This window comes from Amblyomma mixtum, chromosome 1, assembly GCF_055824585.1.
Source record: "Amblyomma mixtum isolate Tamu chromosome 1, ASM5582458v1, whole genome shotgun sequence".
NCBI classification, from domain to species: domain Eukaryota; kingdom Metazoa; phylum Arthropoda; class Arachnida; order Ixodida; family Ixodidae; genus Amblyomma; species Amblyomma mixtum.
The window spans coordinates 134997453-135005946 of NC_143012.1; positions in this window are offsets into that span (position 1 = coordinate 134997453).

Consider the following 8494-nt stretch of genomic DNA (forward strand, 5'->3'; position numbering starts at 1 on the left):
CCTCACCCCGACCTGGACAGGGCGCAAGCCACGACACTCAGACGCCTACAGAAAAAATGGAATTCTTAGTCCCTACCGATTATGTCTAATCACTAACGGTGAATATGACTCAGCATGCCCCGCACTGCGGTGACGGGACGCACGCCACCCAAGACCTTATTTTATGGGAATGCGCTAGCAAAACCCCTCCGACGAGACTTTTGCCAGCTTCCTCGGAGGAGGAATGGGACAGGCTCTTGGCCAGTTCAAGAAAAACAACCCAACTGGCCCTCATCACGCCAGCTCAAGAGCTCGCCCCCGACTGGAGGCCACCCTGTACTCGCCCCAGCCCCAACTAATCCGTTCCATTTTGTGGCAATAAAGTTGTAACCAACTTCTCCTGTAAAATTGAGGAGGGAGATTTTCATTTCTCCACTTTGCCACCAGCCTAACGTGCCAGGTGACAGCCATCTAATTTAAGTTAATTTATTTAAACACTTTATTAATATTTTCGGACAGGCTTTACTGCGCTAATGTGCCCTTCGGCATAACAATTATTATGTACCGCCGCGGTGGCTCAGCGGCTATGGTGCTCGGCTGCTGACCCAAAAGACGCGGGTTCGATCCCGGCCGCGGCGGCTAGAATTTCTTTGGAGGAGAAATTCTAGAGGCCCGTGTACTGTGCGATGTCAGTGCACGTTAAAGAACCCCAGGTGGTCGAAATTTCCGGAGCCCTTCACTACGGCGTCTCTCATAGCCTTAGTCGCTTTGGGACGTTAAACCCCATAAACCAAACCAATTATTATGTACATCTACATGCTGGTGTCGGCTATAAATACCGGCAAGGCCCGGTATTGGGGCCCATGGGCCCAGATTCGAGCGTCTGGTGGTCGGCTGGGGTGGTTTCAAGTTTCAAGATTATTTTATTTACATCATGGATGTGGGTAAGTACAGGTATAAAGTGGTCACAGATCAGTTGAGGTACCCCCGAACCCCCCTTACATGGGATACAGCAGGAAATGAGAATATTTTGTAAAAGATTGCAAACATCGGAAGATCGGTCAACACTATAGACAAAATTTTTTGCACAGACACCGATATCCATACAAAATATTTTATGCATCAACTAAAAAATACACTTAACAACGTTTTGCTGCTTAGGTAAAGGAGGCTTTAATTTCGCCTAAGCTGCTTTCGGAAATATAGACATTCATAGACTCTAATTGGTTTAATAAGTGTGGCATATTTTAACGTAACATATTATTCCCATAGTTGGTGCGACAAAAAGGAATAACTCATTTTTCTGTATTGCGCAGGGTATACGAGGGGGTACCCAAAAGAAACCGGACTTATTTTTGTTTGAACTTATTTGTTCACATTTTCAGCACAGACCTTTAATATCCTTCAAAGTACTCTCCACTTACAATAATACGTTTGTAGAATCTTTCATTCCATTTTTCAAAACATTGTTTAAATTCATCTTTTGTGATGCTTGACAGTCCCTCCGTCGTTTTTTTCTTCACCTCAGCAACATCAGCGAAACGCTTTCCATTCACCTGTCTTTTCATTCTACGAAACAAAGAAAGTAGCACGTGGCAAGGTCGGGTGAGTATGAGGGTTGAGGAACAGAGGTCATGCCATTTTTGGTCCGAATTTGTCGTAGAGACATGGCTGTGTGAGCAGGGGCATTGCCATGGTGGAAAAACCAGTCACCCGTCTGCCACAAATCAGGCCGCTTCCACCGAACACTGTTGCCCAATCTTTTCAAAACATCCAAGCAGAAAGCCTGGTTAACTCTCTGACCCTGCGGAACAAATTCTGAATGGACGACTCCTCTCACATCGAAAAAACAAATGAGCATTGTTTCGAGGTTTGGTTTCACCTGACGAGCTTTCTTGAGGCGAGGTGAATTTGAAGTTTTCCATTGGCATGACTGTTGCTTTGTTCAGGATTTAATTCAGGAACACTTGAGTTGTCCCCATAGCATCGTCCTTGAACGTCTTTCTGAATATTTCAAGAGTTTCCGTTCCACTTTTTTCGAGAAAAAATCAGAATTTCACTGGCGCACGCTGTTCACGAACATCAGCAATTGCAAAAACGACACTCACACAAAACAGTCGTCACTCTAAAGCTCTGCCTAAACTAGTCTGACCTCCTTCAGCGGCGGCACTCGGCTTACTGACTCTGGAATGTTCGTTCTATGCGCTCCTAGCGGCAAAACGCGGTACCACAGGAGCTGTGCCGATTCAAAAAATTAGTCCGGTTTCTTTTGGGTACCCCCTCGTAAGCCGGTACAGTTTGAGTGAGGCAAGTCAAGCCTAGAAACCCTCGATTATTACATTGTAGAGATTACTTATATCTGGTTGCTAAATAATATTGGTACAAGCTATGAACTGGTATAATCTGGTAGTGGGAAAATAAGGGATCGGTCGGGGCATGGTAGTACGGTAGTAGTAGCAGTAGGTAGTAGTAGTAGGGATCGGTAGGGGCATTTCATGGTAGGGGCATGGTAGGCAGCTTTCTTTTGCAGCATGTAAATTTAATGCATATTTGTTTCTACTGTAGTGCCCCACACCAAAAAACAGTAGTTTAAATGAGACAAAAAAAAATGGCGTTATATATCTTTAGCTTGACTGAGACAGGAAGGAAGTGTCGGAAATTAGCGAGAATACCAGCACACCGTGACAGATAAACGACGACAGAATCAACTTGGGTGTTCCAGATAGTGTGATAGTGGAAAAGTATTCCTAGTGTTTTAATCATGCCTTTGAATTCATGTTCGTGCTCCCAAGCTTTATGCAGAAGTTCTGAATACTTGCTGATTGCCTTGCATGAAAAAGTACGGCTTCAGTTTTTTTCAGTATTTAAGAATAGTACATTATTTTCACTCCAGGTTTTTAATGTATTCATTGCGTCATTTATAATTAGAAGAAGCTAGAATGAGGTGCCTTGAAAAAATAAACTTGTATCATCTACGTAAAGGACATATTTTGGCTTATCATGTATTGTAACTATATCATTTATATATAATACGAACAGGAGAGGCCCTAAAATGCTGCCTTGTGGCACACCGGTACATTTACTGCTTGAGATAATGACAAATGGGTCCCTATTTGGACTTTCTGATAACGACGTTGAAGGTAAGACTTTATAAGGTTTAGGGGAGTTCCGCGTATGCCGTATAATTACAATTTCTGCAGTAAAACACCATGACTGAAGCGGTCGAAAGCCTTTGAAAAGTGTACAAAAACTCGGATGCAGATGTCCTGATTTTCAGTTGCATCCAGTATGATTTCTTTTCGCATCAATAAAGCCGTTTCGGTTGATTTCCCGTGGACAAAGCCATGCTAGGAAGTAGGAAGCAGGGTGTCGAACCGGAACCGGAACCGAACCAAAAACCGGAACGGAACACGAATTTTTCCCCGGAACCGGAACCAAACCGAGCACGAATTTTTTCCGCCATATTGAAGCTGAACCTTAACCGGAACGAATCGGAGGAACCGTTCCGAACCGGTTCGGGGCACGGTTCCAGCCCATTTTTACTGCCAACTTAGCTTGATTTTTTTTCTTTTTAACTACTACATGTAACGCGCTGTTCGCGCTCATTTCAAAAGCGCCACTGTACACCGGAAACATTAAAACCATTTTGCAAAACTGCCGCTGGCAAAGAAATGAAAATAACAAAGGAAAATGTATTGCTTCATGCATCGCGCCAATCTTCGTTGTTGGGCTATCGCTTCATCGCGAACACGGGTGGCCGCTGCACTGAGCAATGGAGCCGCCCATGGAGGGAATTCGAGTGCTCCCCTCCCTGGGCAGTGGAATGACAGCATCTAATTCGGAAGTTAATAATATTTATTTAATTACTTATTCAAATTCTGAATGGCCGCCGCGGTGCTCAATGGTTATGGCTAGGGTGCCTCGATGCGCGCGCGCCCGAGCGCGCGCACATTGAGGCACCCTAGTTATGGCGCTCGGCTGCTGACCCGAAAGACGCGAGTTCGATTCCGTTCGCAGCGGCTGAATATTGGTGGAGGAGAATTTCTAGAGGCCCGTGTGCTGTGTGATGTGAGTGCGCGTTAAAGAACCCCAGGTGGTCGATAATTTCCGGAGCCCTGAATAAACAAGTAAATACATATTATACTCATGTACAACTAAAAAATGAAATCTCGAATCTGCTCCAAAAAAAAATATGTCACGCAATTCAGTTTCATTTGCCTGTTGTTCGACGACGTCATAATTAGTCGCACTGCACTAGCATGGCAGCCGTATACGATGCGATGGCAGCACGTGCAATTTGTTCAACCGAGTCGTCAGAATGATATGTCGACGATGATGGTGGAAAGGCCGTCTTGGGCTTCAATTCGCTTGTGCGTTCTTGAGTTTTATCTGAACCTACAGCTCGAAGACAAATCCTTGAGTGGGTTTCCGACTTCAACTTCTATTTCTTTTGTCCATATATAGGGATGTATGCTTATTTTATATCCCTTGGCAACTTAAATTATGCCAGGAGTGAAGCTCCGATGTTCAAATTTGAATGCTGGGTGGAGCAAGTAACTGAGGGGAATTGCTCACGGGGGTATTAAAATACGAACTCTGCTTGGTGAGCTATCGTGTCGGCATTTACTGATACGGCATCGAAAAACAAAGAATGATTTTCAAAGGTATTCGCATCAGTGATGGTGGGCAAACTGAATACAGTCTACAAAGGTGATTTCTACGCCGGCGGTGATGTCCCTTCGTTCTAAGTTGCTTTTGAAGAAGCCGATATTAAATTGCCCAACCCGCTGGATATCGCAAGCGTCTGCTGGAACTGCACGAATTCTGCGGCGACTATAATATGGCCAAATAAACATACTACTACATACTACTACTATTTTAGCAATGAAGATGAGCTCTATCTGAAGGATGAAGACTGCCACGGCATAAAAAACACGGTAACCGCCACGGCACCTGCTGAAAAAGCCACTGTTAAACTACTAACGGAACAATTAACAGCAGGTGATTTCTACGGTAACAGGTTGAAATGCTTCGCAGAGGTGCCCAAAACTGACGCCTCGGTAGCGAGCAATATAAGACGCCATGGTAATGCGCGAGAAGCTTTTGTTGGGGAGCGACCTGTTTTGTGTCACCATTTGTGTAGGTGGTCATTACGTTGATCAGCGAGGAAAGGTGCCGAGCAAAACAGCATTTGGTCACCACATGGAAGCAGCTTCGTAGGATCGCCGGTGGTGGTCAAGGAGCGCTACAGGCGGCAGCAGAATCTCCCTCGAAGAGCTTGCAAGCAGAGGATGAGCTTGAAGCGCTTCTTACGAAAAGAGAAGACTGCTTGCAAGGACTTGGAGACAGCGACCGTTGTCTCAAAGTCGAAGACGTTCACAGCCTGCTCGACGCATTTGAAAATGTGCCCTGAATAAGCAAACACACAAGTGTTATTAGCCATTACAGATTAGGAAGACAGACACTACCTGGAGGATGCAAGGGCCTCAGCAAAAAGGAAGAGGTCATATGGAGAAAGTTACAGGCGGGAGTTTTTCCGAACCCACTCGCACTAAGCAGATGGCGTCCGGCGATCCAAGACCCGAGGTGTAAACAGTGTAATGAAATAGCAGACATGATCCACATGGTGTGGACATGCCCTAGCCACAACGAACCAGACAGGAATATAGAGTCCTGGGAGGCTTTAATGGCCAGCCAGAAAGAAGAACAAAAAGAAGTCATCTGTCTGGCCCTGGACACCGCTGAATCCCAAGGGATCCCAGCCTGCTGAAAAGGGAGGAAGATGACGGCGGTCAAGACTCAAGTCTTCATCGCCCTCTGATTCCTTGACGGGTGCAAATAAAGTTGTTTCATCATGGAATTTTGGGAGGGGAAGAAGTTGTGGCGCCCCGTGCTTTATGCACAGTAGCGCTTGTTGTGCCGGCTACATAAGTCAGCGTCAAGAGAACATTTTCTCCGCTAAGGTACACCCTGTCTTGTCATGGAATCCGGATGACTCCAACAACCCTTGGCAACGTCTTCTGCCTTCGGTCTTTTTATGCTGGCAAATAAAAACTGGCATCATCTACTGAGCACACAATAAAATGTTTGCGAGCAGCCTTGATGTCATGTCATGCCTATTGTAAATTATGCGACTAAACGTCGCAGTCTAGCCCCAAAGCAGGGCGCGCAACACGACGGCGGTCGCATCGCGTCGCGGCCACAGGAGTGAGACAGTCCTGTTGTCCGGCAAATGCGATAATGACCCTCACCACAAGACGTGATGGAAGGGAATTTTTTTTACCGCCTTTAGGCACACATATAAGAGCTGTCCCGTCCCGACCTCCCTTTGTGCAACGTCTTTTGGGCCTGCGAGCACTCCCCTCAGATGATCCTTTTGTTTCGAACCTCGCAACAGTATAGCGGCTGGGGTACAGGTTTGCCCTGCATGAGCCTCCTGCCACCCACCAAAGTTGACAGTAAATATGGTCTATATTGAAAGAGTGCCCTTCCAGCTTACAAAATAAACTAGAAAAAAATACTTGCCAGTTAGGTAGTCAAGCACTCCTGCCAGAAAAAAAAACGGCAAAAAAGACATAATATGGGGTGGAATCAAACTAGAAGAAAGGCGAGCGGATGATAAAAGGTAAAGAGCTTGGCAGGCATAGAAATGAGCATTCTGCAAGACCTTGCAATGGAATAGCAAAAGTTTGCAAGTATCTCTGAACGAGGTAGCCATGTAAAAGAGAGTTCAATGCAAGTTTTTGAAATGAAAAAGAGATGTCATTCTCTGAAGCTGTGAAGCACGAAGAAATTTGAAATTTGGACAGCGTACGCGAGGTGCGCAAGAACCTTTGTGCAAAAGCAGCGTTCGCTGATGATGTATTCAGGCGCCCACCACACCCAATTAACGCTGTCTGCGCATTTGTAGCAGGACATGCACAATTTCAGCCTCGGCGCTTGCTGCGAGAAAAAGAATAGTGACCGCTTGCTGCGTGTCTTTATTTTTGATAGCGGCGGAGGGAAACGAAACCGGATGTGATAATAGGAATAGGTTGATTGCATACCTGCGCCGCAAATACTGTAACACATCGTCAGCGACTATCCTGCTTGCACCGAGGTCCCTGCGTGTCTCGTGTCCTCGGTTTTTGTTTTATGAAGAAAAAAGGAAGCTTTTCCTCACGCTCCAGAACTTCAGGAAAATACATATTCGCCGCTTGAGAAACGAACCTGGTATCGCCTTGAGCATGGCTTCTATCCCTTCCATTATTAAATTGAATTGATGCGCAATTTTAAGGAAACAGGGGAAGCTAAATCTTTTTAATTGATTTTTGTTTTGTTTTTTTCAGCATACGAAATATCCGCTTTTTTCTGTACAAGATCCACTGTCTCATTTGTGTGAGAACCTTTTTTTCATACAGAAAATGACATATTTATTAACAAGGGTGGTTGCATAACGCGCCCCATCTTACACACATGTGCTGCATGGAGCTCTTCTATGTTGGACAAAAATAAGCAAACCGGTAGGCTGATTTTCTTCAGGCTTAGAATGATTATTAAACCTCATCTGGCACTAGTTAAAGGATATGTAGTGTTTTGTTTTGAGCCAAATTTAGCTCTCGACGCTATGCGACTACCCTGAACTGCACTTACGCGATTTGATTTGGTGCGATTTCACGAGCAGTATAGATTTCTTTTTTTGGCCCTGGGCCTCGAATTTAACAGTTTCTGCAATGACTTGCGCTGAAAATTTTGTGCTAGAAGCAATTAATCTGCACTAGTAAGCCTATGTTTACCACCATGCTGTAGAATTCTGCAGTGCGGCACAGCGCAGGGCCGAGCGCCTGTATGGAGGCTACCTGGAGTCGACTATAAGTTATTCTTCTTCAACACTCTCGCTGTCAGCAGCACACACAGACGCTATGAAGGTGGTTACTGATCACAGCTATACACTGGTTGAGGAATAAAATGAAATCCCTCCGTGGGAAGAAATAAAACGCTGATGAGTATCCGCAGTTTTGATTGGGCACGTGCATTAAAATGCGCTTATTTGTACTTAGGCGCTGAAAGTATCCAGGATGAGTGCAGTGATTAGTTTTAATCATGGCTGCATTACATAAAGGGACATTTTTATGCCATCTGGTGTTACACGGACGCTACACGATGATACAAGGTGCAGAGAGGCAGTTTAATGCATGGCAGTGACCACTTCGCGGAAAGTTCTACACAGCACATCCCAAAAACGGCCCAGGAAGAAAGGCAGCAAATAAATGAGAAAAGTAACCATTTTTGGGGTGTCTACCTGGCTGATGACTATTGAAATCACATACAAAAGTGCCTTTTTTTAGGGCAGTTTTGTAATGGAGCTCTTTTTAGAGCGCAGCTCTTTGGCGTCCGTTCCTGGGTTTCGCGTCGTCGTCGGCGTTGTCGTCGGCCTCGTAACCAGCTCCGCCCCCCTTTCATCCCCCCAGCGATAGCAGCGACCGACTGATACCGCTGGATGCCGCTGACGCCGTTAGAGAGTCAAGATAACGTG